The sequence below is a fragment of the Heterocephalus glaber genome, unplaced genomic scaffold (assembly GCF_053883595.1).
Source record: "Heterocephalus glaber isolate CG9 unplaced genomic scaffold, H.glaber_assembly_v1.0 deba00000676, whole genome shotgun sequence".
NCBI lineage: Eukaryota > Metazoa > Chordata > Mammalia > Rodentia > Bathyergidae > Heterocephalus > Heterocephalus glaber.
Window position 1 is genome coordinate 14,404,496 of NW_028258156.1, and position 8,101 is coordinate 14,412,596.

The 8,101-nt window shown below is 35.3% G+C and overlaps 1 long non-coding RNA gene across 1 annotated transcript; it reads right to left on the reverse strand.

Moving 5' to 3' along the window:
• Positions 1 to 1,558: 1,558 nt before the first annotated feature.
• Positions 1,559 to 6,695, reverse strand: LOC110348083 (uncharacterized). Its single transcript, XR_002393050.2, has 4 exons — positions 6,583 to 6,695; positions 4,524 to 4,781; positions 2,016 to 2,170; positions 1,559 to 1,786 (listed from the first exon to the last, which is right to left on the reverse strand). It is a non-coding gene; the product is annotated as an uncharacterized LOC110348083 (long non-coding RNA).
• Between the last annotated feature and the right edge of the window lie 1,406 nt (positions 6,696 to 8,101).

An 8,101-nucleotide genomic window follows, 5' to 3' on the forward strand; every position in this document is an offset into this window, starting at 1 on the left:
TCAATGTGCATCCATTTAGCTATAAATGTCTCTAATTTCTCATTATTTATGGCTGAGTAGTGCTCCATTTTATTTAAAAAAAGCACATTTTCTTTATCCAGTCTCCAGTTGATGGGCAGTTGGGCTGTTTCCAAGTTGAAGCTATTACAAATTGTGCTGCTATGCTCCACTGCTGGTGGAAGTGTAGGCTAGTGCAACCACTGTGGAAATCTGTATGGAGTTACCTCAAAGAACTAGGACTGGAAGTCCCATTTGACCCTGCTATTCCCCTGCTGGGTATCTTCCCCAAAGAATTATAAGGGGTGATATTAAGGTTGCTGCAAGGTCAAATGAGTGTGAAAAAAAGAGGAGTCAAGAAGGCGTTAAAGGATTTTGTTTTGTCTTCCAATCTGAAACAAAGAGGAAGTTACCACGACCTGAGACTCTAGAAGGAGAAGAGCTGGACGTGGTGGAAGAAGTGTCTGAAGTTTTTCACCCTTGCCCAGCCCTCCCTTCAACCCCTCCAGCCCTAGTTACAAAAATTTTGTTCCTATTTTTCCATTTTCTCATATTAATCCCATTCCCTTCTATCTATCAAGACAAGAAGACTAGCCCAGGGCCGGGGATTTAGCTCAGTGGTTCTGGTGCCTGCCTCACAAGTACAAGGTCCTGAGTTCATTCCCCAGTACAAAAAAAAAAAAATTCTTAAGAAGAATAGCCCAAAAATACACAGAGAGATGCTTCTGTGTCCTATGCTTAGTGTGTTGGGTGCCTGAGACCCACCTCGAGGACATTAGGACTTTTCTTTCAACATCAGAGCATGTTCCTGAGTCGTCTAGGAGCTGGGCATGGGATGCATCCTCCTTGGGACTTTAGAAATCCTTGCTAAGCTAGAAGAGCAGCATTTCTGGTTTGAGGGACCTTGGGAAGAGGATTAGTTTGGAGCACAGAAAATTCTTCCTGCCTCCAAGGAAGGAACTGTAGCTCCATACTAGACTGCTCTGTCTGAAGCTGTAGACTATTTGCATTACTTCGCATTTTATCCTTCAGGAAACATCTCACTTCCAACTCTGGTATCCAATTATCATGCCTTCTTTTAAGCTATCATTTCTACATTATTATCTTGCCTGGTAAAATGTTTAGCAAAATATTAACCAAAGTTAGCAATTTGCCATCTCAGCCACTTTTATATGTAGGAGAGGAAACCAACACTCCTAGCAGCAGGAGTAGGTATCTTCAATATTTATTTATTTATGCAATAAATATTAAATAGGCACTCACACTGCTATAAAACTGTTACCAAAATTGAGGTGAGCACATCGTTGTAATTTTAATACCAAATAGAAGCTAAAATTAAATTCTTATTAAGTTCAAATTGCAGGGAATGAATATTCAGATGTAACTTGTTACCTATTTGGTCCAAGTACATGTCTCAGAAAATTCAGCTGTTTTGAAGGTTCCTATTTTTGTGGATTCTTCCTTTATTTATTTTTTTTGTTTCTTTGATTGAATTTTTACTGTGCAATTCAGCCTTTCTTGCTATTTATCTCATTTGCATAACAAACAGACTCAAAGTTTAATGTTTGAAAACAATGAAGATTTATTATTTTTCACACTTTTGGAATGATTCCTCTGACGATGTTACCAAGACTCATTCAAGGGCCCAGTTCTGAGCAGAGGAGTTTGCTGAACCATAAGGTTCATAGGGGCCGCTTGTATCTGGCTGTGAGTGGAAATACTGTACATTATTTCTTTTGCTCATGGCTTCTCCTTCCTAAGTGGGCATCACCATTTCCTTACTCGGTGCCTGCAGGACAGTGAAGAAAGAACCTGTAAGGCTTCTTGAAGTGTAGGCTCATGAAGTCATTCTACACCCAAATTCCACGGGTTAAATCGAACTATCACATCGGTCAAAATTCAAGGGGTGGGGCAAAAATCTCTATAGGTGGATTGAGAGGGCAGTAAAATCAATTGCAAAAGGACATCTGTGAATTTACAGACATTAACCAGCCTATCATATTTGGGGTTTTTATTACCTGAGTTTATAGTGACGGTCAGCATGTCATTGTCATCACAGAATGTGGACACATTTTTCTGAAGCATTCTTACACAGGTCATGTCAACATCACACATGGCCACATCATGAATGTGAGCAACAGCAAGCACCTAATTGTGGCCACCATTTCCATGCCTTTAAAAAATAAAATAATTTTTCATATTTCTTAGTTATCACTAAACTAGTATGATTTCATTTTTTAAATTTCTAAATACAGCAAAATGCTATCTTATTGTTTATGGCTTCATATATTGTGTACTACAGTTTCCTGCAAAAAAATTTGTTTTGTTCTTTAAACTTATCATCTTTTTTGCATGTAGCTATAATTTATCTTTATTGCTATAAAATATTTCTTTGTTTGACTATATAAAATATATTTTTCTACTTACTATTATTTGTTTCTAGTCTTTTCTGAATGGGAAGGAAAATTCATGTACATATCTTTTGTGTGCACATAGCATATACATAGTTTCATGAGGTATAGAGCTAGATATGAATTTTTGGGATTTTAGGAAATGTGCCTGCTAACATTCTAGAGATAATGCCAAATTGTTTGCCAAATCGCTTGTAAAATCTGACCACTACAAGACTATACATTTCATCACCACAACTAGAATTCTCAAATTTCTTGCCTGTTGTCCACTTGGAATATTAAATAATGTATCATTTTAATTACTAATTAGCTTTTTCTGTTTCTTGCTGAAATGGCTCATTATTGAATTTATATAGGGCATTTAAGTTTCCTGTGTTATGTTTTTCATTTATTTTCCTCAATTTTTCTTCAGTTGTTTTTCTTGATTTTCATAAATTCTACATTTGATAAGATTAATTTTTCCTCATTCTGTTTATTAAAATTATCTGCTTGCTCATAGTTTGTCTCATGAATTAAACTTGTAGTTTGTCTCCTGGATTAAACTCAGGTGGATGTGTTATCAATAATGCCACGTAATACAGTACTTCCCTCTAACTATGAAGATGAAATTACTAAAGCATCCATTATTATTTATTCATATGTATGCCAGCATTCTTCATACAGTACTAGATATATCCAGCTCTAATTCCTCCTAAAATACCAGTAGAAGTTTATTTAACTTCTTGGCAGAGTTACAAATACAGGCTGCAGTAATGCAAGTGTATAAAGCTAATATGTAATTTGAAGATTAATTCCCCAATCTTGAATTCTTAGGAAGTACATGGATGATGGTTTCCCTCTTTTTTTTCCCTTTATCACTCATAGACTAAATATTTATTGAATGCCTGCTAAACACAGGGTACTGAGAATACAACAGTGAATAAAACAAATGGAATCATGATTAATATTTCCTCTGACTTCACACAGTTACAAGAATTAGGTGTGTAGTTTTCATAAAGTTAAATTTATTCAATTGCAAAGTTTTCACTCTACACTGATAGTGAAACTGTCCAGCTCTTTAGTGTTAAAATATCTTTCCTTTTAGGCAATGAGATCAGTAGTAAATGGCAGTTGATTTATGAAAAAAATTTTTACTTTGTATATTTTTCATTGAGATAAAGTTTACACAGTATAAGATTTACCATTTTAAAGTGTGCAATTCAATGACATTTATTATATTCACAATGTTCTGTAACTATCCTCTCTATCTGGTTCCAAAACATTTTCTTTTCTATTAACATATTAATTGGATTTAATATAAAATTCCCATATGCGCATATGTTGTGTGTTAATCATGTCTGCCTTCCTTTCTATCCTGTAATACACTACTCTCTCTCCTCCCTCAAACTGTCTCCTTCCCTAGGAATGGTACCCTACTTTCAGGTCTTTTCTTCTTTTCCATTTCCACATATGACAGAAAGCATGCATATGATACTTGATTTCTGTGTCTAGTATATTTCACTTCACATTGCATTTCCCTGATTCCATCCATTTTTCTGTGATGTGCATGTGTATATCTATATCTATATCTATATCTATATATATACAAATACAAGTATATGTATATATATGTATATATATATTTTATTACATTCCTTATCCATTCTTCTACTGATAGGCACCTTGATTATTTTAGTCATTGTGGCTGCAGTCACACTAAACAAAGCCATGCAGGTGTCTCTTGTATATGGTGACCTCATTTCCTTTGGGTATATACCCAAGAGAGGTATAGCTGGCTCATATGGCAGTTTTATTTTTAGTTTCTTGAAGAAACTCTGTACTGTTGTCCACAGAGCCCATACTAATTTGCGTGCCCACTAGAAGTATGGCCACATCCACACCAGCATTTGTTAGCTTTTATAATTTTTTGTATTTTTTGTAGTGGCCATTGTGATTGGGGTGAAATCAAATTTTAATGCAGTTTTAATTTGCATTGCTCCTGATATCTAAAACTATTGATTAATATTTTATACACTTTCTTTTTTTGGTACTGGGGATCGAACTCGGGACCTTGTGGTTGCGTGGCAGGTGCCATAACCACTGAGCTAAATCCCTGGCTATATTTTATATACTTACTGGGTGTTGTATATCTTATTTTTCAAAGTGTCTTTTGAAAACATCTGCTCATTTTGATTGGATTATCCATTCCTCTGTTGTTCAATTTTTTGATTTCTTCATGTATACTGGATATTAATCCTTTGTCAAATAAACACCTGCCAAAGATTCTCTGCCATTGCATACATTTTCTCTTCTCTCAGTTGATTGTTTTTCCTTTGCTGTACTTTTTAATTGACGTAATCCCATTTGTGAATTCTTGCTTTTGTTCCTCTACTCCTGTAGAGGAGGTTATTCACACTTAACAATGGATCCAGAAATAATCTCATATTACATGAAATTTTCTGAAGAATATTGAGAAAAATCTATGTTCATGATACTGTATTACTGAATCCTTTCTTAAACTGGCCAAATATTAGTCAATTGACCTGTTCCTTAGCCATTCATAGGTCAGCATAAGCCACCTCACCCCAAATCACAGTCCCAGGTTGTATCTCTCTTGTATTCTATAAATTTCCAAAATTCAGAAGTACCTTTCTGTAATAAATAAGGGAATATTTTTTATAGAACACAGTATTTCTTAGCAAACACACTGCAAAATCCAGGGAAGAGCATAAAATATACAAAATCTGGAGTTAATAGCAAATCTTCTTTGTGATTTTTTGTTAGTATTATAAAGTTTTGCTGTTCTTCTCTTACCTTTAACTCCGTTTAAGTATCTTGCCACTTTATGTTAAAATAGTTATATCATTTCACTCCCTTCTACTATTAGATTTTTACTCTAAGGTATAATCTTGCTTAAAGTTTATCATCATCACATACAATTAACAGATATTTACTAGTACAGGTCCTATGTGTGACACCCTCACAATATGCATCTCTCTCTGATGTACATGTTGCTTACTAGTCTACAACTGTGGATAGAAAATAACTGATGTAATGACTTGTGAGGCAAGCTAAGTAGAAGGTTAAAGTGAGTCACTGGAGGTGGTTTAGATGTGATTTCCTTCTCACAAATACTGTTTACTTCTTGTGTTTCTTTTAAAAATAATCACTTCATTTCTATGAAGGAGACATACCAGCTAAATAAAACAATATAGAATAGAGTATTGCTTTGCTGTTTTATGAAAGTACAAATTAGTTTTGACATAGTAAATTGTAAGTGTCACATCATTAGCCTTTGGATGATATTTTAAAATATTAAAGTCACATCCAAGAAAATATTAATGCATAATAGTTTTCTATATTTCATTTTATAAAGATAGCCAAAATTTAAAGGACATAAATATAGCTAATATTCTTATCCACCTATCCCTTCTCTTTTAGTCCTTATATTAAAAGTACAAGCACAGGAATCCATAAACTGCAGTTACTTTTTCACATTCTTTATTTCTAATTAGATATTCAATGCCTACCACTGTTTCTCCATTTAAATAGTATATGTATTTTGAGCCACATTAATTCTATATATTTCTAATGAATGGAGATTATAATCATCAGATTATAATGGTTTTAAGGAAAATTTTACATTCCAAATATAGTTTTAAAAAATTGTAATCCATTCATTTTTTCTTTTAGCTTTTTATATTTTGCTTATTTTCTTTCATTTTTTCTATTTTGCGTGTTTTACCATTGTTTGGAAACAGGAAGTAATTCCCTCTCAAGCAACAAAAAGGGCAAATGTTGAATTTACTCTAACATCAGAACTCTGAATGAGTTCTCAAGTGCATGCAGTCCCTATTATGTACAGTGTTCAGATAAAAATAGAGATTTAGGAAACTTAGTAGTCTGGCTTTGTGCCTCGCTCTTTCTTTACCAGGACCCAGCCCACCCTGTGGACTCATATCTCTACATTTTTCATGGGTGTCCTTTTAGCTGCCTTCTTAGTGAGTGTAAGGTACCCGTGTCAGCAGGGTGAATTACGAGCAGCAACTTAAAGTAAACATCATTTACTCTATGAAATTATTTCCATATTACTCGTGGTTTTCTGCTTAGAATTTTAAAAGGAAATCCTGCCTGCCTTCACCTTTTCCCCCATAATAATCACCTGTCCTACCTTTGAAATAACAAAAAGCCTCACGTTTTGCCTCCTCTCATCTGAGTGTGCCACGCTTCGTGCTGTGATTTATAACCCGAGCATCCTACACTCTCCATGCACTTACGGGATGGCCTGTGGTGTGTGAAAACATATCCCCCAAATGAAAGCAAACACAGCTTTGTGATGTAAAGCCTTGTCAGCACACACGGAACTCCGCACACACGTGTTCTAACTGAGGGTCTCTCTTTGTACGTGGCCTTGAGAATGATGAAAATAGGTGAAGATCCATCCCGGAGAACATTTCTTGCCCTAGACAAGGTGTCTGGGGGGAAACCTGCCTCTGAGAAAAAGGCACAAGGGTATTTGGCAGACGATCAACACGGCTTCCACTACTACATGACAGAGACTCATTATGGCTTGCTGTTGCCTGTGTACCGGTTTCACTACCATCAACTACCAGGCCAGAATGCTTGGTTCCAGATGCTCTCGCCAATTGACTATAAAATTGCTATGCGTTTTTGGCCAAGGCAGAGATTTTAAAAGCTCCCCTCCACCTCCCCTCAACACCCTAACCTCCAATTCCCTCTGAAAAGCTGCTCATTATTCTTCCTTTGCCCCCTGATCTAAGCAAAAGAAATACTTCTGGAATCAATTAGAAATGTCTGCCCTTGATGAGGTTTGCACGTGAGTGTGGACCTGTGAGCCAGTGTGATAGTGGCAGCCAACAGCTGCATGTTCAGGTGGTAAAATCTGAGAAGAAATTTTCCAGGGTTTATTTACCATCATAAAATTTTTTTTTAAAGGCAAGACTTGCTGGGAGACCATCTTTGAAAATGAGGTTAAATTTGGACTGTATGTTTATTTTATCCACAGAGAGCAAAGTGAGGAACTTTGGGTGGAGGTCTTTCAACACTAATTTAATAGATTGTGTCCAATAGTTATCAGTACTGGAAAACTGGTTCCTGTACTGTGGTTAACAGTGAAAAAGCATTTAGTGTTTCTTGATTCACATTCATTACCAGACAGTTAAATATAGTCAAGGTAATGACAATTAGAAACCATTTTCTGAAAATAGTGTGAGTTACCAGGGTGCTTATTTGCAGATGTTAATTTAAGTGCTGTGTGAGCTTTAAATGGCTCTAGTACCAAGTGCAACTAACTGCTGCTCTATACCAATAAATGTTCCACATGACTCAAAATATATGGCATTATTTGCCTTTGTATTTTAGCACTTTTTCAATGATTCATGTAAATTTTACATCTTTAAAGATTATCTGCATATTACTTTTGTTGTCCCATATACATATGGGAGAAGATTTTTTTCTTTTCAGATGTATCTAATTTGGTAAGTTTTGTGGACTTTTTCCTCTAGGACATAATATGATTCTTGGAAGTCTCATGTTATTTTTGCTGCTGTCTAAAAATCAGGCAATTTCAAGTGTACATCTTATCATGAAACTTACCACTCATGCATTTAAAAAATTCTATTGCCCCCCCACTAAGCAACCACTCAGTTCAGAGTTTTATTTCCCAGAACTAGTTCTAACTTTTATTTCTTAGA